Genomic DNA, 27,394 nt, shown 5'->3' with positions numbered 1-27,394 from the left:
AAGTATTTCTTTGTCTTGAAATTTATTACAACTATAAATCCTAATATATTAACATATTCAGAGAGTATATTAATTTCTCAGGTTCTGAGAAATTCTGCAGTGAAGAAACCAATTTAAACTTATTTTCCTCAGTTCTTTTCTAGTATTTTTTGAACAGAGACATACCTCCTTCACCTTCAAAATAAATTTCTTCACATCCCATGGAAGCAGTTGGGGAAACCTTGCTTTATACAGTTTGGTACCTGAAAGAAAAGTTGACATTAGAACCCACTCCTTTATTTCCTGAAGCCCAGCTCTCCTGTTGTCACTTAGGATGCACTATTTCTTCTTTAAATGTGTAGATTTGCCACAAGAGACAATTGTGTACCTTTTCTAAAGTATATAAGGAATACATTTTAGAAAAGTAGAAAATTGAATAAGCAAAGGAAAATATAGAACACAAGAAACAGTATCCCCTAGCAACAGCTATTGTCTTTCGGTATAAATTCTTTCAGGATGTTCTCTGTGAAAATAAGCCATTTTATATAAAAATAGAATTTAGCATGCATTTGGTAGTTAACTTCATGTTTTTTCACTTAAATATTTAATGGACATCATTTAAAGTCAGTAAATATAGTCCTATGTTTTTAATAGTTGGAGTGTGATCCATTGTATGGATCTAATGCCGTTTTAAAGCAAATCTCCTATGGTTGGATATTTGGGCTGTTTCTACCTTTATTCAACCAGAAGAAATTCCTAAGGGGTGGCATTGCCGAGTTGGAGTGTTTGTTGTTAATGTCATTAAACATAAATGTTTGTCTTTTATGTTCAAGATCTACAGGACTCAGGTGACCATTCTGCCCCCACCCCCTGGGGCCTCACTGCACCTGAACAGTTGCCTCAAGCTGCTCTGTATTCCTGTTTCTCTCCAGGCCTCAGACCACCTTCCCTTCACAGAGTTTCTGCGATCTGACCCTTGGTCATCTAGTAGTTTTATCTAGTACCTTTCATCTAGTAGTTTTGTCCAAGGATGTCTGTTATCCAAATCAGTTATTTCATTTGTAGATCAAAAGTCGGTATTTTTCTAATTCTACCATTTGGTCTCTAACTGATTTTTAAAATACAGCAATATGCAAAAAGGGAGACCTTTCCCAGAATCAACAATTCAGTAAAGTAAACATTTGCAGCCTGGCCTCTTGGTGCCCAAGTTTGCTTTCATGAGAGACTCACACATGTCGGAGTCTCTCCAGGAAGCAGAGGCAGTACCTTTCAAGGCTTCCGGTCTAGCCACGGTGCTGGGGTTGGTTTCAAAATGTGGTTCCCATTGAAAAGTTCCCAGTAACTCCTTGTCAGTTAAGACATAACATCACAGTTACAAAAATGCTTAAGATCTCAATTTCTAACTGAAGTGAACTCTTCCTTTCATATGCAAACAATAGTGAACTTGTTGGTTCAAAAAATACAAAAATCAATGAGAAAGATTTAAGGGAGCAATTAATGAGATAATGTCTAGAAAGCAGTTTGAGCCCCTGGGAAGCAATGTGTTTATACCCATAAAGCATTTTTACCATTATGTTTGTACATGAGCCATAATAAATACAGTTGAATTCTTCTGTGAAATCAGTGCCTGAAGGTAGGGGAAAAGGAGTCAATATTTTGTGTCTATGTATCACAGAGATGTTTGTTCACATCCATGTGAATATTTATTTACAATTACTATTAGAGCACAAAACCTTCTTTAAAATGCGTTTGACTAATCTCAGGTTCAAGAAGAGTGACTTCTGGCAATCACCTTCACTGTTACCCTTGAAACTCAGGACTTGCCTATTATTTTAAAATTGTACTGTCATGTTCAGGTTGGCTTTAAGTCTTTTCAGGAAGATTCTGAAGAACCTTTGAACCTTTACCTATTTCTTTATTGACTTTGTGATTTATTTAAAGGACACTGGATTTCTTTATGCCATCCATCCCCCTACCTAGGACACTGTCTCCAAGTTACAGGTAAATACAGAAAAACTAAACTAGATATACTTCCTAAATTCAAAATGACTCTGACTGATTGTCCTTACCTTTGCCTAAATAGGAAACAAAGACCATGAAGAATTTTACAATAGCTTTGGTTCTAACTATGGGAAAGTCTAATCCTTTAATCTATCCGATAAATAGAAAAGATAGAGAAGTTGAACGTGTCATTTAATCTTGAGAGCCCATATTTTAGAGCAGTGCTTCTCAAATTTTAATGAGCATACTAATCATCTGGAGATCTCCTTAAAAAGCAAGCTGTGATTCAGTAGGTCAGGGTGGAATCTGAAATTCTGCATTTCTAACAAATGCAGTGATGATAAAGCTTTTGGTTCACAGACCAAACTTTGAAATGCAAGGACCTAAAATATTTTAAAATACTGAGCTCATAGACCATTATTTGAATTGAAGTACACACTTGGAAAATATAAAGGCACACCTTTGTATGTGTATCATATACACATAATATTTGAAAGTTTGTCAAAATTTAGAACATACTCAAAAGTGAGATTTCAGTGTATGAAAGAGCAAATTATTTGCCAAATTATCCCTTTGAAAATGCATCTATGGTGCTAATATAGACATTGGAAAGAGAATTTGATGCTCCTGAAACTCACCACAAAAATTTGGAGTTTTTTGTAGTGAGCTGACTAGTTTTTGAAGCATAACAGGTGCTTATTTTGGAGTAGAAATAAGTCCATATTTCATAGAGAATCTCTACCAACTGCTTATTTGTTGTTGTTGCTGTTTTTTTTATAACATATCAATTTCCCCTTTGAGCTGACTTTTTTCTTTTTTAATTAGTTTTTTGCTTGTTTAAATTTGTTTTTCCCCCAGCTTTACTGAAATACAATTGACATACAACATTGTGTAAGTTTAAGGTGTGCAAAATGATCACCACTGTAATGTTAGCCAACACCTCCATCATGTAACTCACACAATTACTGTTTCATTTTTTGTGGTGAGAACATTTAAGATCTACTCTCTTAGAAATTTTGAAGTTTATAGTACAGTATTATTAACTATAATCACCATGCTATACATTAGATCCCCAGAACTTAATCACCTTATAACTGAAAGTTCATATTCTTTGACACTGCTTATTAAAATTCTGTAGACACTTTGTCCCGAGATTAGTTAAGGGAAAAAAGTTCAGATAATTCATTTTGGCCAACATTTATTGAATGACTACCACGTGCAAGGAACTGTAAAAGACACTGAAGTTACCCTAAAGGCAAGTAAGACAGAGCCCATTGCTCGATCAGCAAATTAGCTAGTGGAAGAGAAAGATAAGCACACTGCTAGTGGTAATTCTGTTAGAACTACAGTAAGAAGGTAATAGTCAGCTAGAGCTGCTATAACAAAATTTCACAGGCTGGGTGCTTAACCAACAGAAATTTATTTCCTCACAGCTCTGGAGACAAGTCCAAGATCAAGGTGTTGGCAGGGTTGTTTTTTTCTGAGGCCTCTCTCTTTGGCTTACAGATGGCCACCTTCTCACTGTGTCCTCACGTGGTCTTTCCTCTGTGCTGACATCCCTGGTGTCTCTTTGTGCATCCAGATTTCCTCCTCTTATAAGGACATGAGTCTGATTGGATTAGGGCCTGCCCTCACAGCTTCCTTTAAACTCAATCACTGCTTTAAAGGCCCTATCTCCAAATACTGTCACATTCTGAGGCACTAGGGGGTTAGGGGCTTCAACATAGGAATTTGGAGGGGACAAAAAACTTAGCCCATAACAGAAAGGCAAAAATGTTCTTTGGAGCAATGGACAGAAAACAATGAATTATTACTGGGGTCGAGGCAGTCAGATGAGGCTGATTGGATGTAGCATTTGAGGCAACCCTCAAAAGAGGAATCAGATTTGGATTGCATAGGTTAAAAATTGAGGAAGAGTCAGGATCAAAAGTCAGAAGCATTATTTTAGAAATTTGTTTGAACAGTGAATCAGAAAACTTGGAAAAGCAGGGGGAAAAAATCCCTAATAAAAGCCCCCTCCTTTACAATGATTGTTATTATTTTGTTGAATTTCCTTTCCATCTTTCTTACCTGTCTAGTCTTACATACAATCAATATGTATAGACACATTTGTAACTTTTGTTTATTTTTTTGACTGTATCTTCAGCATTCTACAACTTATATAACATTTTTACATTATATCCTAAGCATCCTCCGCATTTTAGTATATCTGTCAGAATTCATCCAACCATCCCCTTTTGTTGACAGTTCAGCAGCTGATAATTTTATAAATATTATGAAGTTTTTGTAGTATTGGGTTATTTCATAGTGGTTACTGTCCCAGCAGTGATATCGATAGGGCATATTTTCAGAGATGTCTCATATTTGTTAAATGATTGGATAATATGAACATTATTATACCCCCTGATATATATTGACAAATTACCTTCCTAAAAGACTACACCAATTTTCGTGTCACCAGCAGAGGGTGACAGCACCGGTTTTACGCTCAAAGTCACGTCCACTGTGCCTTCTCTGATGCCCTACAGTAGTCTACTGCTGCCCCAGGTTCTCCACCCGTGTCACACTCTTTTGTTTCTTTCATGGCACTTAAGATTATGTAAAATTATCTTGCCTGGTGTGTAATCCTGCACACTGTTTTTCTCTCCCCTTCTAGAGAATAAGCTGCATCGTCGCAACAACCTTGTTTGTGTTGCTCCCTCCCTGGCCCATTGTAAACACTCATAAGATACTTAATGAGTGAGTCCATTTTGCCAAAATGGTAGAGAAAAAAAATGTTCTGGGTCCTATTAATTTGTTTTTTTTTAAATTGCTAACCTCATTAGTAATATATTATCAGTTGCCCATCCCCTTCTGTGAATTGTTTAAGTCAATGCAAACGCAAATATTGGCTGTGAACATGTAACATAAGATATACAGGCCAGCTGGCCTAGAGCTCACGCTATGGACTCAGTATTTTTCTAAAACATATGTGCCCATGTATTCTGAAGCTACACATATCAACCTGACCAGGGATTATAAGGGCATGGATGGATGTAAGGAAAATGAAGTAAGAAAAGACTGCACATGAAAACGTGCTGGAAAACATAAGATGACAAGTCATTACCACCAGGGGAGGAACGGCAGGGGATTTTGTCTCTCGGGACGTTTGGCAACGTCTGGAGACATTTTTGCTTGGGAGGGGAGAATGCTTGGCCATCACTGGGTAGGGACCCGATTTGAGCCCCCGCCATACAGAAACCCTAATCTAGAGCGAGAGACAGGCATCAATATTGTTTAAAAGCTTCTCAGATAATTCAGGTAATGTGCAGCCACGTTTGAGAACCATTGGCATTTTGAAGAAATGGTTCCCAGACATACGTCCGCTGAGGGGCCTATTAAAATCCATTGGGAGCATTTAAAAACATGGATTCTCCGACCCTAATTAATGCTCTCCCTGGCCCCATCTCTTCACCAGTAGGTCTGAAGTGAAGCAGGTGAATCTACAGTTTTCAAAAGCTCACCAGCTGAGTCTACTGCACTTCTAGAGCTGGAACCAGGGTGAGTGGAGTGATTAGGAGCTCCGTGGAGGTGGGGGGGGAGGGGCGGGGGGAAGGGCGGGGGGTGTGGCTCTCTATTGCTCCCAGGTGTGTGCTTTTAGCAGCAACTCTGCTCGATTTTGCCAGAGTCGAGCTCAGCGGTTCATGTTGTGGTAAGCTAGGACACACACCGCAGGTGACTGAAGTGAGAGGGGCTGCTCTGGCCTGTGTATTTTCAAGATGGCAAACCTGCTTGCCTAGGTGGCACTGGAGTCTGGAGACAGCAGGAAGAGAGACCACGTTCACGTTGTTCAGACAACCTGTCCGCAAGGCCCAAGGAGCTCTGCTATTAAGCAGTGAGCACTCTGGCCCCCTTTCGCTGCCTGCATTGGACACGATGGAACTAGAAGCTTCTGAAAGCAGATGAAAGGTAAGAAACTCCAGGGAAATGGCTTGTTCCAATTTACCCCATCACTCAGAACAGGATTCCAACAAAGGAGCTAACCCTTTGCATGACCCCCGCCCCTGGCTCCCTCTCCCACATATTCTGTGCCTAGCGTGGGCTTTATTTCGAGATACTTTTCAAATATGACTTTATGATTTGAGGCTTCCAGATTCCCCACATAGTTCTCAGTTGTGCAGTGTTTGGCATGTTATCTGGGTCATCAAAGTGCTTGAGCTCACTCAAAATTTATAAGCAGAGGTGCCTTCCTGCTACCTTCAGAATCCCTGGAGCTGGGTGGATTTCAGCAGAGGCTGTCCACCTGCAGCACGAACTGCCTCAGGCTAGGGCTGAACAAGTGGCACTAAGATACATGCTCCTTGTGGTTTATTGAGCCTATTGACACCATCTTTTAGGAAAATCAATGCTTCAGTCTTGCCGAGAACATGGAAATAAAGTGATAAAAATAAACCAAGGCCAATTGTTTCCTGATGGAAAAATGAGAGATGAATTAAGAACATTTATGATCAGCAACAGAGGGGTATTCGTGAGCTAAGGAGGATTTAGGAACAATGAAAACGGGCTGTGTTTGGCGACTCAGTGGTGCTAGCTGTTCTGTGCTCGGAGGACATCCTTGTCCCAAGTGTGCGGTCTCCTAGTTATTAATGGTGTTGTTTGGAATTTGTGCTTTGATCTGATTGAAACCAACATTGTTCCCTCAGTCTCCCATCAGTTTTTTCTTGTGAAATAAACCTTTGTCTTAACTGAGTTACCTAACTGATAAAAGGCGATACTACTAATCATAATAAGGATAATAACAAACTATTACTGGTATCTCCTACATATCTATTTATTATCTCATTTATTCAGCAGTTGGTTTTTTTTTTTTTTGAGTATGTACTCTGCATCAGGTACTATTCTAGGCTCTGGGATACAATGTGACCAAGACAGACAATTCGCTGCCTTCTTAGAACCTACCAGTTCATCAGTTCAGTTGGGGGACAGAAGGTAAACAAACCAATGTAATATGATGTCAAATATTAATACAACGAAGAATAAAGCAGAGAAACAGGATGGCAAGTGAATGGGGTACAGTTTACGTGGGGAGGTCAGAGAAAGTCGCTCTGAGATGGTATTTAAGCAGAGGGAAAGAACTACTCTATGACAAAACAGAGACCCAGGAATGATCTCATTTGGGAGGCTGCAAGTATATTGGAAAAAGCCTGATCTTTGAAAGCAGGAATCCTGGGATTCTGGTCCTGGCTGCATTTCTGATTAGCTGTATGGCTTTGAGAAGTTAAGTACTCTCTCTGTGTATTCTGATTTCTCCAGGTGGAAAAAGGAAATATGGTGGTTCACCTTATAGGTTGGTTTTGAGACTTGAATGGGAACCTAATATTTGAAACACAGTGGATTAGAACGTAGGAGAGCCTTGATGAATGTCGATTCCCTTCCCCTACAGTGCTGGGGATGCTGAGAGAGAGACTGGCAGATACTCAACTCAGCTCCTGTCCTTGGGGGGGCTGCTGTGCTTTCATTCAGTCTGTCCGTATGCGTTCGAGAGCCTGCTGGGCACGCTCAGGAGCTTGCCAGTGAAGAAGGCAAGACAGTGTCTGATCCTCCGCATCTCCATATAGAGCATGTTCTATGACAGCTCGTGTCTGAGGACTGCACATCCTGGAGCCGGCTGTGTGGGTGCAGATCCCCACTTAGTAGCTTTACGGGCTGGCAAGTATGTTAACTTCCCAGCACCTCCATCTCGTCATCTGTAAAATAGGAAAATAATAATAATACTTACCTCGTAAGGTTGTCAGGATGATAAAAGGAGTAACTATTTGAAAACCACCTAGAAGGGGGTCCCGCACATGATAGGTACTAGAAGAGTGTTGCAAAGTTAAAAATAAAAAAATATTCCACATGAATGGTTCTGTTCTATAGAAGAAACAGGCTACCCTTCACTATGTTTGTCCCCTCATTTAATGATCCCAAAAGCTCATGTTACATATGAGGAAACAGAGACTCAGAAATGTTAAATGCTTTGCCCCAAAGTAACATGCCTGGTTAGTGGGGGAGCTGGAAATGTAAACTGAGTTTGACTCTGGAACCCCTTCTTGACACCCTTTCCTCCGGGTGGGCTTACTGAAGCTACAGAGATAGGCACAGGAGAGTTCCTGCCCTCAGAGGATTTAAAGTGGAGAGGGAGAGCCACTAAGGGGTTAAATGATGTGCACAGGATCTCGCAGCTCATGACAATCCAAATCCAGGACTTCCAATTCTAAGTCCAGAGCAACTTTGCTCTGCCATTTGTAGAACTAAATGCAGTAAACATTTATTAAATGATTCTGTATACAAGAAGAGCAAAATAATTCCTGATGTGTTAGGGTCACCAGAAGAGATGGTTCTCTCTGGGGAATACTAAGGAGAACTTCTAGGACTGGGAAACTGGAGAGAAGTCTTTCCTTTTTTTTTTAGATAAACTTTTTATTTGGGCGTAATTTTAGATTTACAGAAAAAGTTGTGAGAATAATACATAGGTTCCTACATAGCTTTAATTCAGTTTCTCCTAAAATGGTAACATCTTACCTGTATAAAGTACATTTATCAAAATAAGACATTAACTTCGCTACATTAATATTAACTAAACTACAGACTTGATAAGGATTTCACCACTTTTTCTGCTAGTATCTTTTATCTGGGATCCACTCCAAGATACCAAATTGAATTTAGGGAAATCCCTTTTTAAACTTAAGAAATTTTAACTTGTACCCCTATTTACAAGTCTTGGATTCTGGTCAGGGAGTAAAAGGATACTGCAACTCATTTAATGGTGTCCTCTATTTGTTCAGAAAGGAGGAGTTGGGTGCCTCTGAACTTTGAATGGCACAGTCCTTATGCAGATTTGTTTCCCTCACTAAAGAAAAAAGGATCAATCAATACAATAGGATAAACTCTAAATTTCTTTGTAATATCCAGAGCCATAAATTTGTTGGGAAAATAACTGCTTAGATTTCCTCTTTTTTGATTTATTGATCTAATACCCCAAAGACAAAATGAATTTATCTATCTGTAATGTGTTAATTGACCCCTCCCAAGATAGATTTCACTTTTCTTTTTAATGCACACCTCTTGAAATTATCCTCTTCTGTGAGTGTGTGTGTGTGTTTCTCAAAGTGGGGGTTAATCTAAGGGGGATGAAATGATATTAGAGAAAGCAAATGAAAGAGGTCTTTGAGTTTCACATTCATTTTTATTACATAATTTTGTCTGAAATGTTGGTTAACTTAAATGTATAATGTGAACCTGGTGTATTTGCATTCATTCAACAGCTTTTTAGTTTGTTTTTGGCAGAGGTCTTCCTGACCTTGGAGGTATTAGAAAGATTGCTTTCACATGGGTGGATGGCTTAGGTGTATTTCTCCAGTGTATTAGCCAAAAATGGGTTGGTCTTCTCACCAGCATGGTGCCATTCCTCTTTAACCTCTTGTGTATTTGTGTCAAAATTAGTTATGACCATTAGAGAAGAAATGTACAACACAAAGCAACTTTGTTCACGCCTAAGCTTCTAGGTGTTTGCCTTGTGGTAAGAAGCTTAGGGGAGGGGTTACCATTTGATAATTTATACAGACTTTTCCTGACTCAGTCATTTTTTGCAACACTCTTATGTCTTCAAGTACCGCTTCAGTAGATATCCAGTCATTGTTTATCCGTACAAGTTAAATTCTTTTTGCCCAGTAGGGACTAAGAATGATACTGGTCTGCACTAGTAAGGATTATTAAGGTAGACTCTCTTGTTCTAACTTGGAAGCAGTTATTTTGAGAAGTAAAAAAACAAAGGTGTGGAGACCAGTCAAGTTGGAAATCGTCAGCCAAACCATGACTGCTTGATGATTTCCCTTCCCATTAGTGAATTCACCACTTGTCACAGTTTATACTCTGAAGCCTGGCATTAAGATTCCCGAGTATACAACCTGAGAGTTTCCACAGCTTTGAGGATGGTTTCTCTTTATTGCCCATCCAAACCTGTGACACCAGCTGAGCTACCCACTTCTAACAACTCCTACCTCCTCAGCTTTATTCCTGCATTCCCATGCATCTAATTCTTTCCCTTCTGTCTCTGTTTGTGAAGTTCTTTCCATCCTCCAAGAGTCAGTTCAGATAATTCCCTTAATTCCCTCTATTCACCTCTCCTAAAAAGAATTCTTTTTGACATAAACATGCATTCTTGGTGGGAACAATATTATCCTCAAGGGAGCAAAAGTTGATTCACAGTTCAGGGGGGCGGGTAAAAAATCTTGCCCTCTTTGTGTATAACGTACAGGTACACATACAGAACATAAACAGATAATCAGTATATTTTTCTATTAAAATTTTATGGAGGAGACAATTCGGAAAAAAATATCTAAAAAGGTTCTCAGGGGGACAATAAGGAAAAACTTTGAGAAACACTGGTTATAGACTAATCCTTGAGTATTCACTGTTTCCAGCACCAGGAATCATCTCTCTAGCAGGTGTATCCTCTTAGTGTCCTAAGGTAAATAAAACAAGAGATGCAGATAAAAGATAATATTGGCCAGATGTTGTAATTGGGGAGTGCTCCATCCTCTGATCCTCCCATCACCAAGACAGAAAGAAATGTTTTTGATGTTATCTTGTCCAGGGGCTTTGTCTGCCCTTTTGCACTTTCTGACTTACAAAATCATCAGTAAATTTTTCATTGTGTTTAAAGATTCCAAGTTAGCACAGTTTATGTGTTTATATGCCTGGACCTATCAGACAAAATGGAAAAATAGAGACATTCTATAACAATTGTGCGGAGCAACCAAAGGAACAACCAGAAATGATAGAAAAATTGTCATGTAAATGCGAAAGCCACAAGGAGAAGTGGGAGAGACCTTGTTTAGCTATAAAGAATCACTTTGAAGGCCACTATCCCTGGCCCACCTCCCTAAAGGGTTAGAGAAATTGAAATACTTTCTCAGCCATTCTTTCAGCCAGGGGCGTCTGCGTGACAGATCTAATAGAAAATTGCTGTTGGTAAGGATGGACTTCCTGGGAAAGTTTTTGCTCTTACTAAAAGATACAAATGCAGTTGGCTCTTTTCCTTTTATTCTGTCTTTGGAAGCAAGTATAATGTCAGGGTCTGGCAGCCACCTTGTAATTTAATTCTGAGGCAGCAAATTCAAGGCCAAAACTCCAGCATGCTGTGGATGACAGAATGGAAAGAGAGGAAGAGACTGAGTTTCTGGTCACATCATTGAATAGCTAGACCAGTGTCAGCAGTTCCCTGTTGTTCCATGGAATACTATATGTCTGTCCTGCCTAAGCCACTCTTAATTGGGTTTTCTATTACTTGCAGCTAAACACTTTCCTACCTCATTTAGGAGATAATGTTAGATGATGAGGAAGAAACAGACAAACATTTTTCTGCCTTGCCCTCTAACTCTAAGTGACTTTTAATCCCCCAGGTTATTTCTGTAACATCAGGCCTCTGCAACCTTAGCTCATTAATATTCCTTGACAAGGAGTTATTACGCGTCTTACATTTCAAAATAGGCTGGAAGCTCTGGAAGGTGGAAAGCCAAGGCTTTACCAGGAATTTTCTGATCATCTCTCCCACTGATAATAATGCCTTTGATTGTGTTCTGCATACTTGGAATCTAAGTGTCCTCCACCCATCGCCCCGTTCCATCCAACTAGGAAAGAGGAACTTTTCTCCCTCACCATCCCCTCCTCCACGTTCTGTGCTTACCTCTCAGTGAAACAGAACCTCAGAGGGACAAGTAGACACGGAGTAAAAACAAACCTTTGCAGTGTCATGCAGAAGAGTTTAATTCCTCCTAATCTCACTTCAAGTCCTGGCCGCTCTGGTAAGGTTTTGCTTTTGCATAATCAAAAGTCTCTTTGAAGGGCTGATATTCCCCTTTCTCTCTATGGAAGAACAGTACACTATCACTAACAGAAAAACTGCTAGGAGTTTCAAAATTGCTTTTTGTCCCCACTTGTATAAATAACTATTTCAGAATTACTGAGATTTAGCCTCAGTTACAATGGTTTAATTCATACTAAAGTGTGTTTTTATTATTAACATAATTTATTTAATGGGTTCATGGCTGAGAAGACTAAGAAGACTTTAGGGTCATCTTTTTTGTTGCAAGTAAATTGGAAACAGGAGAAAATAAAAAGGAAGAAAGTAAAATTATGATACTATTACCTAGAGATGATGTTTGGGAGCAAAATTTTGTTTTATGTATGTGTGTACAAATACATGGATTTATATATAAAGAGAAAGGAATGGGAAAATTACATATACATATATTTATATATGTATATTATATGTATAAAGATTTCAATCTTTACTTAATATATGTTTCCATTTTTTCATTTCACTCAGTATTGCTTGACAACATCTTTTTTAATGATGGCATAAGATTTCATTATATAAAAACATAATTTATATTTAAAAAGGTCAATTGTTAGATCAATTTTCTCCTATTTTCATCAGTATAAATATTGCTAGATGGAATACTTTTGTAAATAAATCTTTAGGCATGCTTTAAGGTCACTTTAAATTAATTTGCTGGGATTTCATAGCGATTTGAAATCTATAATTAATCAGAATAAACTATTATTTTATTCTGTACTCAACCATATCAATAGACTGTTATGCTTTCCAAGGTTGTGTCACTCTTTACTGAGGCCATCAATCCAATTCTAGATGACCAGAATGTCAATATTGTTGTTGTGTTCTTGAGTTACTGAACTTTCAGACCCCTTTAGGTAAAACCAGTCTGTGCTCAGTAAGTTTAATGATCGTTTAGTACTTAACCAACCAAGAGACCGTATTGCCCGATGATGAAGTGACTAAGTTTCTGGTGAGATTTGGTATATTTAAATGACAGGAGCTTCATTTTTCCAGGCAGTTTGATCATCAAGGTTGCCAGCGCACAAATAGATGCATTTCTGTGTTGATGTTATTTTTATGTCTATTAGGCAGTATTGAGTTTTATATAATTAGTTTATAACTTGTTTCATATTCATCAAGTTATTAATGAGAGAAATAATGCTGGATTTGGCAGCCAAACAGTACTAATGTTACATGTAGCAGACACAGAGAGGAAATATCTTGGTTAAGTCGATTTTTTGTAAGTAATGCTGCTTCCTGTTTTGTTCGCTTTGAGACCCAGAATCATACTTATATTTTAATCTTTCTTTATAATTAAAATAAAAATCCATTGTCATTGTGGAAAAATTGAAAATGCAGGAAAATACAAAGCAGAAAATAAATATTAACCATAATTTCACCTCCCAAGAAGTAACTGATAATGTAGTGTATTTCCTTTGAGTCATTTTTCTCTGCCTACTGACGATGAAAGTATATATGCTATTTTTTAACTCATCATTATATTGTAATCACTGCCCCATTTTATCAAAAATTCTTCAAAAACACCACCATAATAGCTGTATAACATCCCAGGGATAAGTATGGCATAATTTAATCAATTTTCTGTTGTGAGACATTTATTTTTTTTAGTAATATTTCACACCAAGAATAATTTTGAGATGAATATCCTTGAACTTCTTTGTCAAAATACCAAACTACTAATTCCATAGGGTAGATTTCCTAAAGTGAAATTACTAGATTAGAGACTATTAACTTTTTTAAGGTTTGGCAATATATTGCCAAATTGCTTTTCAGAAAGTAATTCACACTCCCACCATCAGGATAAGAGAATACCTGTCTCAGCGTACCCAAGTCAGCACGGTTGTTTTTTTAAATTTTGCCTAATTTAATAAGTAAAACATTTTTATTAGCACTGCTAATAAATATATAAACATTTCCATAGGTTTATCGATTATTTTTGTTTCTTCTGTGAAGTGTAAATTCATGTCCTTCGGAGAATAAAAAAATTGACTATAGTAGCCAGGGTGGGGAGGGGTACTGAAAAATGTTTACTTGAGGATCATTGTACATAAATTACACATGTACTCTGCTGTATAGACAACTCCAATACTATTCATTTCAGGGGGATAAAAATTTTAAATATTAAAAAAGAAAACCAAACAGTTCTGAGAAAAATTATGGATAATTTTATTTTCAGTAAATATTGAAAAGGCCTTAGCAAAAAAACCTCAGAACCTATAAGGGAAAGAATGGGAAAATTTGACAATAGATTCAAAAGTCCATCATAAGTGAAAATACATCGCTGATGCTGCAGACCGTGGTTATTGTGAGGATTTTTGCAGAATCCAAATGCAAACCCTCTCTTGCTGCAGCAGACCCATGAACTCGTTCACTTAGCAGCCAGGCTACAATAGCAGTAAGGGCTCTGCAAAACCTCTCCTCCTGCTGTATTTCTCACGGACCAGTTTCTTTTATCTTGATTCACTGTGTGTATTGCCTCCATTTCCACAGTCAGTATAGGTTTCCAGATGGCTGCTTCAGCCACAGCCATCGCATCCACACTCTAGAAGCAGGAAGGAAGGTGGGACAAACAAGAAGAGAATAAAGGGTATGCTCTGGTTGCTTTTAAGGAAGATACCTCCTGAGATTTCTCCATACATATTATCGGACAGAAGTTACACACCAGGCTGTACTCAGCTATGAGCTCATCTAGAATTCATGGGTCCTCTCACTTGGAAAGAACTGGAGAATAGATATTGGGAGGATAACCACAGGCAGAGCTTTCCAGGTGGCTGTAGACCCATCCACTCACCTCCACCCCAGTAGGGTTCTTCCTGGCCTAGTTGTGAGAATTAAGATAAGTAACTACAAAATCTTGAAAATCTGGTAAACAATTCACAAATTCTCTCTAAATTCTTGTAAGGCTCAGGGAGCAAGTTTATCACAAGGCCCCAGGAACAGCTCATTTATCCATAAGTTCACAGTCTGGTTTGATGGTTTGTTGGTTTTACTAATGGTCTTAATTTCGTTATCATTACTTACCATTCATCACAACCGGCCATGCTAACTGAGAGCTTTACTAAATGACCCAACAAGAGCTTGTGTTAACATCCTTTCCATCGTCTGTCACTTTGATGGGCTCAAGAAACAAGTCAGACAGAACAAAGACCCAAAGTCACTGGTGCAGTTATGCATTTGCTCATTCAATCCCTTACACAGTTCTTCCCCAGGGGAATTGGACACTGTGTGACCTTGGGCCTTCCGACTTTATGTAGAGGAGTCCACATCGGCCTCCACATTATCAATTGGGGATAATGTGGCTAAAATTAAAATTGCCATATATTTTTTTCCCTCTTAATGACTTTTTATAACAACATAGCCTTCTTTTTACAAAATAAAGAAAAAAACGAAAAATTATCTGGAGTATTTTTGGTTTTGTTTTTTGTCCTTTCCAGATTTTCCTATAGTATTAGATGAAATTATAGAAAATAATAAATTCTGAAAATACTACCTGAGATGCCCTCATGATTGTATTGTAAGGTCACTGGTCTTCATGTCCTCTAGATGCCCATTTGTCTGAAAGGGAGCCCAAATGTGTGTGTTGGGTGAGGGAGTGGCGGGAGGGACAGAGTGGTGGTGGGAGAACCTTAATCACAACATTATGAAAGAAATTTAAGATGTTGACTTTTCAAATAGAGTATTGAATCTTTTATATTATAATACGTTGATGGTAGCTATCTTTCCTCATTTAGTTCTCCTTACAGAATTTATCAGTCTGTTTCCACTCACTAACATGTTGCTATTATTTAGTTCTGCATTTAAATGACGCTGATACCAGTACCTAGTCATGGATAAGATTTCTCCCTTTTAAGTGAAGTTCCACTAGGTTATTAATAGCTCAGGACTCTCCAAAACTCCTCTAGTTTACAGGAGAAATAATTTAATGAAGACTGAGATTGTGTGTGTAGCTTTGTTAATGTAAATGAGTAATGTGTATTGATTCTTCATGGTGTAAAAATGTTTTCATTCATGTAGTGCAAGAAAGTCTGTTAAAGAATTATTAATGATGCCATAATTGCTTTAAGATCTATGCCCTAATTAAAATGGTAAATTCTTTATTATGTCTTTACTTTAATTAGATGTACAGAAAGACAATAATTTTTAGAAGAAACCCCGTGTAAAGTAAAATTATCTCATTTAGAAATGCTTCAGAAAATCTGTAGTAGTGCTTTGTAGAGAGTCAGCTGAGAACTTCTGAAGTTAAACCACCGTGACTCCACTTCCAGTCAAACTTAAGATGTCATCCTGACTGAAATTAATAATCTTAAATAAACTGTTTTACACTTTTAGTGAAGTACAACTCATCTGTACCAATAAGTTTCTGCTTCTACTTTTTAATTTGATTTTCATTTCTTAAAAGTATTTTTAAAAGGTTGAAAACCTCAAAAAAGACAAGGAGGAAAATGAGCTTATTGTCATGGAAATTACATTATATCAGCGGGATTCAATTTGGTTTTGCTGTTGTACTTTGCTCTGTTTTTTCTGTTTGCAAGACAGTGCTTTTCAATGATTTGTCCCAAGCTGTGTGTATAGAAGAACCACAACCAAAATCAATAACCACAACCAAAATCATCTCGTTCTTTTCTACCTGCTTTTCTCTCTTTAATTTGTATGCGTGATTATCTGAGGCAATTCTCCTTTGTGGATAATGACCCCTGACTTGAAGAAGGTTGGGAGGCGGGCAGGGCGAGGGGTTAACATTTGAGTGTAGATCTTGGGCCAGGCACTTAACTCTGATCAGGTTATTTAACTCAGTATAGCATTTTGGACCTCAGCTTGTAAGAGGATTCTTATAGCCAAGTATTGCTTCACACTGCTCTTCATATAACCTGAGTTTTTTTCCTTAAAGTTTCCACAGGACAATGGTTATCTGACTGCTGGGTCACAGGCATTTCTAGTTTAGAAAAGCCAGCAGCTATCACATAATAAAACTCAGATCGAAGGAGCTCCATGCCCAGTCAGAGAGCATTTAGAGAAAAGGGAGAATAGGGGGATAGGGAGGGGTTTTCCCACCATAAGACATACTAGTCAATAAATCATATAATGCCAAATAGATCCTCTTTTCTCACAGACACTGCTTGTTATACAGTGAAAGCTGCCCAGCTCCAGATTTACCTTCAGCAAGCTCAGTTAGGCGGACTAATTTATTAGGTTTCAGACGGAGGGGGCCCAGACAACCCTACATGAGTAGACCCTGAGGGGCTTTGCATACAAGAAGAGGAAGGCCAGAGAAGTTCTAATTAGGCAAAAAATGGTCAAAGATAGTGAACAGGTTAAAAGTAGAATATCTATACTGTGGAACAGCGTGCAAAATTAATAATATTGTAGAAGAAAATTCGACGACAATGAGACATAGCAGGTTCTTAAATGTATATGTTTAATTTTGTTTATGATTTAAAGTTCTTTTTAAAATATACATTATATATATACAGAAAAAGCGTTGGAAGATATATACCATGATATTAAGAGTGGCTATCTTTGGGTGATGAAGTTGTGACTGACTGTATTGGGTTTTTTTTCTAAATGCTTTGCTGTGTTTTCCCAGTAAGTATTACTTTTATAATCATAAGATGTTTCTTTTCATGAGCTAAAATGAACACAACTAGGAATGTTATGCTAAACAGAGGAAAACAAATGCTTCCTCTCTTAAGTAAGCTTGAAGAGTTTTGGTAAATATGTGGTGTTTCTACCATTGAGTTTGGAAAAAAATCTTAGATGCTTTTACTGAGATGTGTTAAGAGAAAAGGTTTAGGTTGTTTCCTCTGGAGTGTCAAGGAAGCATTAGGATAAACATCACTTTTGAATATTAATATATTATAATATAAAATATTACTATTTTTATAAAAATATATTAAATATATTTTAAATGTATTACTATTTTAATAAAAATATTACTAGTCACTGGATTACTCACTTTGGAGGTCCTTAGAGCTCCCCAAGCTGTCCACAGACTGTGTTGTTTCTTGTTAGCAAAACTTAGCCAAGGCTATGCCCTCAGTCAGGACTGCCTTCTTGTTCACCCTTCTCTTCCTGGACCAACCAAGAAGTTGCCTCTTTTCTGTATCCCACATAACCCCTTTCCCCACCTCTTACTTCCCCACTAATTGACATTCCCTTCCTGGTCCTGTACTATTTCTGTAACCACTTCTGGATTGGACTCTATTTATTTGTTTTTCTCACTTTCTCTCTTTTCTTCTATACCACACTGAGGGCAAAATCAGATTTAAATCATCATCATGTTTCCAGTGTTGAGAGGAAGTATTTGAATGGCCTATAATAACCAAATATCTTTATTCAGCAAAATTTCATTTCCATTGGTCGGCCAGCTCAGTTCTTAGCTATGTTTTACCCTCTTCCTCTCCTTTCAAAGCTCTTAGAAGTGACCCAGATGCATGGCTGGAAGTGGAAGGGGTGGTGGACCAGGAGCTCCACTAGAGCAAATTTGTCCAAACTGTCACCTCTTAACAATTTTTTTTTTTTTTTTTTTTTTTGTGGTACGCGGGCCTCCCACTGTTGGCCTCTCCCGTTGCGGAGCTCAGTCTCCGGACGCGCAGGCTCAGCGGCCATGGCTCACGGGCCCAGCTGCTCCGCGGCACGTGGGATCTTCCCGGACCGGGGCACGAACCCGCGTCCCCTGCATCGGCAGGCGGACTCTCAACCACTGCGTCACCAGGGACGCCCCTTAACAATTTTTAAAGTAATATATTGATACAATATTTATTAAGACTAAGATGAAAAGATGGTAGAGAAAACAGGAACTTTGCAACTGAAACATGAGTCTTTGTCCTCAGACCCATAGGGAAGGTAAGCAAATGATGGTGCCATTTTGTAGGTGTCCATCCTCCGCAAAATGTATTAGCTGTGCCCCATGCTCACTCTCACTCGCCCTGGCCCTGTTGTGAGGAACTTTCCTCTACCCTGACATGGGTGGGCCCTCTCAGAATTTACTCAGCCTGGAGCTTGTCACCTACTTTCCTCTCTGCTAATCTGACAGTCATTGGAAGGTTTTGTTGAGCTGTTCTTTGTGGCCTAGTGAAAAATGTGTAGTCTCTCTAGGGAATAAATGTTAATGCATAGCTATAAAACCAGAATTATCTATTATTTCTCCTTTCTTCTGTATCCTTATTTTTTGGTCTGCTTGATCTGCTAAAGATTGAACACAGTGTGTTAAAAGCTCCACTGAGGAATATTTATGGTAAATGAAGTGTTTAAGCTAGACAAGGGCTTTATTCAAGGAGGAGTTAGAGAAAAAGGGTGAACTTGGCCCCTTTGGGCATCCTCACAGATGTTAAGAAGTGTAGTAAGATGTGAGATGAGGAGAGAGAAGGGTGGAAGAGGGAAGATAAGAAAAACTTTCTTGATAAGAAAGTCAATATTGACCTGTTTGTGGAACACCTTGGGCTTTTGAAAGTGAGGCTAGCATCTTATTACTAATCAGCACTAGAAAGATAAATAGTAATTTGTAGACTGTTAATCAGCTAGGCTGATGCCTTCTTAAATTGTCATAATTTTCTGCTCTCTGATGAGATAGGTTACCCACTGGATTTGTTTTCTATCCTTTATCAGGCACCAACCACAAAACATTCCTGGATCTTGGAAGCCAAACTAAAGTGAAATCAGAAATAAAGCCCAACAAAAATTCAGACAGTCATCTTGAGAAGTAAAACATACTTTGTCCCTTTTTGCATAAGTTCTGTCTGTTTAATATGCATGGGTAATGAGTATTTGCGGGGGATGGAGCTCTCTTTGTAGAGAATAGGAGATGGCATTTCCATAGGGGGTTCCCCATATTTTACCATGAGCAAAAGGAAGAGGAAGATTTAAAAGTTTGTGATCCCTTGCAAACAATATCCTTCGTGAAGCATGAAACATTTTTATTATTTCCTCTTCCTTTGGAACCTCAACCCAATGTAGTTTTCATGAACGATTAAATTAGAAATAATGTAATAGTAATAATAATAACTATATGCATGCCAGGCACTGTTTGAGGTATTATTTATATACTGACTTTTTTTTGGGGGGGGGGTACGCGGGCCTCTCACTGTTGTGGCCTATATACTGACATTTTAAAGACTCACTGTCGTTAGTACAATTTTACTTTTGAGGAAAATGAGGCAAAGAGAGACTTGTCCAAGATTAAATGGCTTGTAAGTGTCACAGCCAGGATTTGAACCCAGGCAGTTTGCTGTAGACCATTGGGCTACACCATTTCTTAAATGACTGTTAAGTGTGTTTGTGTCTTCATGATCTGCAGGCGAAATTCAATTCAATAAGTAGTTATTGAGATTCAGTCATGTGTGGGGCACTGGGCTAACTGCTGTGGCATTGTTTTTCTTAGGGAGAAATAAATCCATCCCTTATTTTCAATTGCTTAGAGTTTAGTAGGGAGATTAAGACAAGCATGCAAGTATACCTACAACGCAGAAAGGCATTCATGGTGAAAGAATAAGCAAAACACTGTGACAATAAAGGTAGAACAAGTTGCAATGGTCTCTAGTAAAATTTAGTGACTATGTTCTGTCTTTGCTTATCAGTTACAGATCTTATTTGTTGTGTTTTCCAGTGTCCAGTATAAAGAAACAAAGACTTTATTGTCAGTTGTTGCACCTCAGAGCTAGGCTTAATGCTTCTGAAATGTGTTTCCCTTAATTTCAAGGCTTGTGTTGACTCCAAGTTTTGTAAAACAAGCTTTTAGTACTGGCATGAAGTCACAAAGCAAGGCGAATGTGGAAGATAGGGATAGCTCATAAATTGCACCTTATTTATTTACTTAAAGTAAATGATGTGCCTAACTCTTTTTCTTAACATTATTATTTCTCTTTCTCTCTGCCTTGCTCTGAGGCTTTGATTTCCCAGAATATAAAAGTGTAGTGTACTTTCTGGTGTTTCAAGACACAAGCTCAGTTTGCCTTTGCTCCGTAGGGCCTTAAATATTTCTGACAGTTTCCAAACCTTAACACAGTGCAAAGTGTCATGGGAGGACATATGTTGGGCACTTACCACGATGACTGTCATAGAGGAAGGGCTCAATTATTATTGACTATTATCACTGTTTTTTTTTTTTTAATTTCTATCAGACTCCAAACCTCAGAAGCCATTTCTACGACACCCTCCTGAGTTGAATCCTGTGACAAGAGCAGAGAAAGTGTGTCTAGCAAAGAAAATTGTTTAACACAAAGTTGGGAAACTTTAGGTCATTTAGGACAAGTTCATATTGTCAAATTTGGTTGAAATATATTGGTGGGCAAATTGTAGATGTGAACTGATAAAATAAAAGCTAGCATTTGACTGTATTTTGTGACTGTTTAACATTTGAGTCACTTACATCTGAAACAAACAAAACAGACCTGTCCTCTGAGAATAGTGTGAAAAGTGTGGTTCTTTAAAACAATAGGCTTGCCAGGAAGTTAAAAAGCAACAGAATTATATCTGAATTTTGAATCTAATTTGCCTGTGTATCTTACTGCAAACTCATTCTTACCTGATACCATAGCTTGCCCCTCACTTAAAAGTATTTAATTTCACTATAAATTTAGGTGAACCATCATTAGCTGCCTCTGGAATGGGTTAGATATTTAACATATTTTACAGTTAAATTTAAGTTCTTCTAGATTATCTGCTGTTTTGGATTATTTACCCCTCTGCTTTCAGTTATTGAACAAAAAAAAAATCTAGATTTGACTTGCTAAAATTCTGAGTTTATCTTCAAGATGTTTGTCCTCCAAAGCATAGAAGCAGTATGAATAATTCCAATGCATATGTCAAACTCTGTGCAGTGTTCTAGGATGCACGCATTCAATATGAACTGTGTTAGGATTTTGTTTTCCCTGGCTCAAGGCAAATATGTTCTTCAGAACGTATGTATGTATAATTAAATATGACTAGTGGATTATGCAAATGAAATCTATTTTTCTTTGTAAAACAAGTTGAAAAACAGGACTTAAAGTTCCTCAAGGTTTTCTTTTGAAGTCCTAGTCTATTTTAAAGCAACAAAAATAGTTATAATAACCTGGACCTAGAGTAGAATACACTCTAATGTTTATTAATAAAATGTTAACATGTTTAAGTATTTAAACACTTTATTAAAATACAGTTACCAATCTTGTTCCTTTCAAATATATGCTAAACGGATCTAAAGGATCAAATTTTGAATGAACAAAACATACTTGTTGATGAGCAAATTCAAAGAATGAGGATATAAAACATCCCCAAAAGGGAGTATTTCTCATCACCTCCTCATTCTACCTTCCAGTATGTATGCGCTTTAAAGTTGTTCCAAGGTCAAAAGTTTGTTACTCTGTTTGCTATCTTATCTGAAGCAAATCTTCATCAAGTAAAGCTCAGGATAATACAGAAGCAGAGAGGAGAAGTATGAAACCCAGACTGGGGGTAGGGAAGGAAGTGGTGAGGTCAGGGGAAGTTTCCCCAAAGGAGAGTTGCTCGAGCATTCTCTCAGCATCAGAAACCTGGGTGATGGTGGAGGAAGCCCCAGAACAGAGGCATCCTTGCTTTTAATTCAGTGTCCTTTACACTTCACTGTCTGTTTTACTGCCAGCCCGCTATAGCCGGTCTACTCATTGCCTGGTATCAGGCACAAAAGAATGAATATAAGCCAAGTTACTCCTGTAAGAAAAGAAAATCTGACCAATTGTAGAGTTGATTTTATTATCTGAGAGCAAAGCAGATTCACTCAAATCACAGAGTGGCTCAGAACTCCAGACAAGAGGAATACATCCATCACCATGTAAGCTCCACAAAGCTCAGGATTCCATGTGAAACACATTTTGGTAGTATGTTATAAACAAGCTCATGTGGAACTGGGGGCGTGGAAATAACTGCTTCATCTGCAAAGCTTGGTTCGTCTCTTAGGAAAAGAGTATATTGGGTTGGCCAAAAAGTGCCTTCGGTTTTTAAGTAAAAATAAAGGACACATTTTTCATTTTCACCAAGAACTTTATTGAACAACATATTCACCCTTTTGTTCCACTACCTTCTGCCATTTTTCAGGCAACTTCGTAATTCCATCTTACCAAAACTTTTTATCTTTTTGAGCAAAGAACTGTTCCAGGTGCTTTTTACAGTCTTCCAGTGAACTGAATTTTTTTCTATTAAGAGAATTTTGTAAAGACTGAAATAAATGGAAATCCGAAGGTGCAACATCTGGTGAATACGGTGAATGAATCAGAACTTCCCAGTCAAGCTGTAACAGTGTTTGCCTGGTCATCAAAGAAACATGCAGTCTTGTGTTATCTTGATGGAAGATTATGCATTTTCTGTTGACTAATTCTGGATACTTTTCTTCGAGTCCTGCTTTCAGTTGGTCTAACTGGGATCAGTACTTGTTGGAATTAATCATTTGGTTTTCCAGAAGGAGCTCATAATAGAGGAATCCCTTCCAATCCCACCATATACACAACATCACCTTCTTTGGATGAAGACCAGCCTTTGGTGTGATTGGTGGTGTTTCATTTCGCTTGCCCCACAATCTCTTCCATTCCACATTATTGTACAGTATCCACTTTTCATCTCCCGTCACAATTTGTTTTAAAAACAGAACGTTTTCATTACATTTTAGTAGAGAATTGCATGTGGAAATACGGTCAAGAAGGTTTTCTTCACTTAACTTACGTGGAACCCAAACATTCAAAGCAATTCACGTACCCGAGCTGGTGCAAATGATTTTCAATGCTTGATTTGAATATTTTTGAGTATGTTGGCTACCTCCCACGTGGTATGACATTGATTGTTCTCAATGAATGTCTCAATTTGATTGCTGTCAACTTCAACTGGTCTACTCAACTGTGGAGCATCGTCCAGCAAGAAATCTCCAGCATGAAACTTTGCAAACCACTTCTGACACGTTCAGTCAGTCTCAGCACCTTTTCCATACACTGCACAAATCTTTTTTTGCATTTCAGCTGCATTTTTACCTTTCTTGAAATAATAAAGCATAATATGCCCAAAATATTGCTTTTTTTCTTCCATCTTCAGTATTAAAATGGCTACACAAAAATTCACCAATTTTGAAAAGTCTTTTTTTTAAATGTACGGTGATTTGACAGCCGTCACGTACAATCTAACAAGTTTCGAATGAAGTTAAAGACAACTAAGTTCTACTAGAGCCATCTTACGGAAAAAAACGAACAAACCTTTTGGCCAACCCAATAACAGAACAACTGCACATGAGTAACACCAGCCCTGTGTAGGTCCCAGGGTGCTGCTTAGCCCAGCACACTCGGCGTCACAAAGCTGAAAGCTTTGTTCCCACATCAGCCACGGCCTCTGCGGGCCTGTGTCCTTGGCTCAGGGTCAAATGATTACATAATACTTATTATAAGTGAGCCAGTGGAACGAGAAACCAGAAGGCAGAATGCTTAAAGAAACCAGGGTGCTTAAAGGTACAACTGTCAAACCCAGGAGACACTCTCCAGGTGTGCCTGGGTCCTGGGTTGGGAGCGTCAGATTGAAGAGAATTAGCACATCTCAGCAGAGGGGCCAGAGGGGCCAAGGTAGTGGGCGCACTTGTGAAATGAGTTACTGTTGCCTGCATTTCCCCACTGTTACTACATACTGATTGGAGTTATTTGTTAATTGAAGAGTGACCAAAAATGTTTTTGTTGTTCTTGTCGTGATGGGCCTAAATACTCTTGTCCAGAATTTAGAGGTCGTTTGGGGTTGTTGAGGCCATTCCGCCTGTTTGCGGTCTTTGTCACAGTTTGGCTTCTGGAACAAGACAAAATAGAGCTCACAGACATTGTCTCGTGGTCCCCAAACTCCTAACTTCTTTACCCCACAACACACAGGATGCAGTTGGTAGCCCCTTCCCTACCACCCTCCCTTAGTCAAAATTAAACTGTATTTTATAGTTTCCCTCATTGCTTCAACTTTTAAAAAGTCTTTCTAACTTATTTTATTTGTTCATTGACCTATTCTTTTGATCATTCATTGTCTCAACGTATGTCTATTGAGGCAGCTGTACTAGGTGCCTGGGAAAGAAAATACACATGGTCGCTGCACTCACGGATTCACAATCTAGCAGGGAAGATTGTGAATTTCTACTTTAAAAAGAAGTAGAATTACACATATTAGTCTGTAAAGAATCCAACATAGTATGTCATATTTAGTAAGACTATTGAAAAAATTATAAATCATATGAAAGAAGCATTAGGGTGAAAAAGTATATCAAGAACTTGGAGAAAGATCTAGGCACAGAAATTTACAGGGGAATGCTGAGAATTGGTGAATTTTCTAGTGTGGTTAGTACAAAAGCTCAGATAGAAGAGCAAAGCTGGGTCTATATTCTAACCCCATTTCAGGAGTGAAAGCTTGCTTAAGCCTACAGTTCAGAAACTTCTCTTACTCATAAAATAAGCCAGTCCCGAGGATGACACAAATGGTACCCAGAGTAGTTTCCTCTGGGTATTATTTAGAAATTTCATTAAGGTACAAGTAACAGTGGGCTCTACAGGAGAGCTGTTAACATAGCCAGTGGTGAATCACCCAGGGCGGCTGCTGCAGGTCCATGACTTCATTAATGTCCTAGCATTTTTCCTGTTTTCTGCCCCCTTTTATTTTAGAATATGATATCCATTCTCAGGGTAATGATTCTAAAATGGTTCTTGGAGCTCCAGCCATTACATTTGATTTCCAGGTGAGAAATAGGAAGACAAGGGGAAAAAGACATATGCTTAAAGTATATTTTCCAGAAACCCTACCCAACAACTTCTGCTTACATGTCAGTGGCCAAAACTCATTATGCGGCCAGCTTCGATTCCAATCCCAGTAAAACTGTCAGCAAAGTGTTAAGGGGAGACTGAGTACTGGGTAGACTAGCATGCTCCATCACCCCTGCAGCTGAGACAGGAGGAACACGCTGTCTCAGAGGAGGAACCTCTTATCTGGAGCAGAAGGTTGTGGACATGACAGTGGAAAGTTAAGCAAAGGAGACCAAGGCCTAAGGACTCTTCCCGCAGAGACCCACGTGCCAGCTTTACTCTGGCAAACGTAAAAAGAAATTTATGACTAACTTCCAGAATTTGGTGCTATGAAGCTTCATCACCTTTTCCTACTCAAATAATTGGAATTTTGAAAACCTTAAAGAACACTTTTTATAAATGCATGTGTATAATGTACATGGATTTTTGTATGAATATAACTTTCTAATATCTACTTCTTCACATAAACATTGAAGCCTGTGCACTCCTCTCTTAGAGAATAACTGGTGTGCTATTTTTAAAATATTGACCCAGGAGCAAACTTGGTGGTGATTGAATTATGATATTTATTTCATATATCTTGGAAAATTTTAATTTAAAAAAATGGTTTATTTTTAGAAGCACTCTTTCAGCTATTAAAGATGGTATTCCACCCACCCTCCACCCAAAATACTCTTGATTGTTTTTCAAAACAAATATTGACAGTAGAGAAATATTGACAATATGAAAATGCATAATCGTTTAAATGTAATCCTATTTCATCTTAAAAACAGAATACAGAAACCTGTTTAAATGATGTAGTCAATTTTCATGAAACTTGTACACAATTATAAAAAATCAAACACTAGCATTAGTAAGAGGGCAGCAATTAGAGTTCCAACAAGAAACAGTGCGCTCAAAGCAGGCTATTTCAGGGAGGGTCCATTTTCAAAGGAACTATTTACAAAGGTGAGACTACCGTGTGGGAGAGCCACAGAGGTGGTGCTAGACCTGGGCCGAGTAGTGGAGGGAGAGCTATTACCTCTTCTAGATCTGAAGGGGACAAAAGTAGAAAGATGTTAGCAGAACACAGAGGGAGAGCGTTGAGTAAGGAGAGTTGTCTTGAGGTAAAGTGGTTGTAGGTCCAGGGACACAGCCACCTCTAGTGATCTCAAAGGAGGGAAGCCAAGGAATAAATACCCTGATCTCCTGCTGAGCTTCCATTAACTGAATCTAACCAACAGGCAGAGTGCCTGGGAGCCCCACTGATCCGGTCCATGCAGCACAGCCCTGGGGCAGAGAGTAGAGGGAAGAGGGTAAAACAGTGGACCTGGAGTGGTAAACGGAGGTCATCCCACACAACAAGTTAAGGATGTGTCCATCTGTCATGTGCAATTCTCTACACCTTGAGATACCAAAGGTTCTTCTTCTTGAGGCAGTATGTAATGTCACACTCTGTTTGTCAACTTAATAGATCTCCTGGTATCACCGAGGCTATTTCAGAGCTACTCTGCTACCTTTCCAGAACCCACCTACAAAAGCTAATTAATGGTGCACCCTTGTTAACTCATGCAGATTTGGCATTATTAGTCTAATTAAAGGGATTTTGATAGTCTCACACACACCCCCACTGATTGCTACGTACGCTAGTCAAAGTAAATTAAACCCGTTAATCAAAGTGGTAAAAATGATATAAGGTACAGGATACAGGCAGAACTGTGAGGAGACTAACAGCCCTCATTATGTTTAATTTTGTTCCCCAGCAAAGGATAATAAATTCAAGTTGTAACATCACAAT

General features: G+C 38.4%; 1 protein-coding gene across 6 annotated transcripts in view; it reads left to right on the top strand.

Annotated features, from left to right (window-relative positions):
- SUCLG2 (succinate-CoA ligase GDP-forming subunit beta) overlaps nt 1-21,872 on the top strand; it is a 434,144-nt gene extending 412,272 nt beyond the window's left edge. For 3 of the 6 annotated variants that reach the window (XR_013830274.1, XR_013830275.1, XR_013830276.1), the window contains 3 exons: nt 1,921-1,980; nt 5,438-5,520; nt 5,760-6,846. The gene's annotated coding sequence lies outside the window, so the exon portion shown is untranslated. Of the gene's footprint in view, nt 1-1,920; nt 1,981-5,437; nt 5,521-5,645; nt 6,847-20,979 lie in introns of those variants that run through there. The other 3 variants (XR_013830273.1, XR_013830277.1, XR_013830278.1) reach the window with 3 other exon arrangements.
- The last annotated feature ends 5,522 nt before the right edge of the window (nt 21,873-27,394 follow it).

The sequence above is a fragment of the Stenella coeruleoalba genome, assembly GCF_951394435.1.
Source record: "Stenella coeruleoalba genome assembly, chromosome: 10".
NCBI lineage: Eukaryota > Metazoa > Chordata > Mammalia > Artiodactyla > Delphinidae > Stenella > Stenella coeruleoalba.
This window is presented reverse-complemented; position numbering and strand designations above follow the sequence as displayed.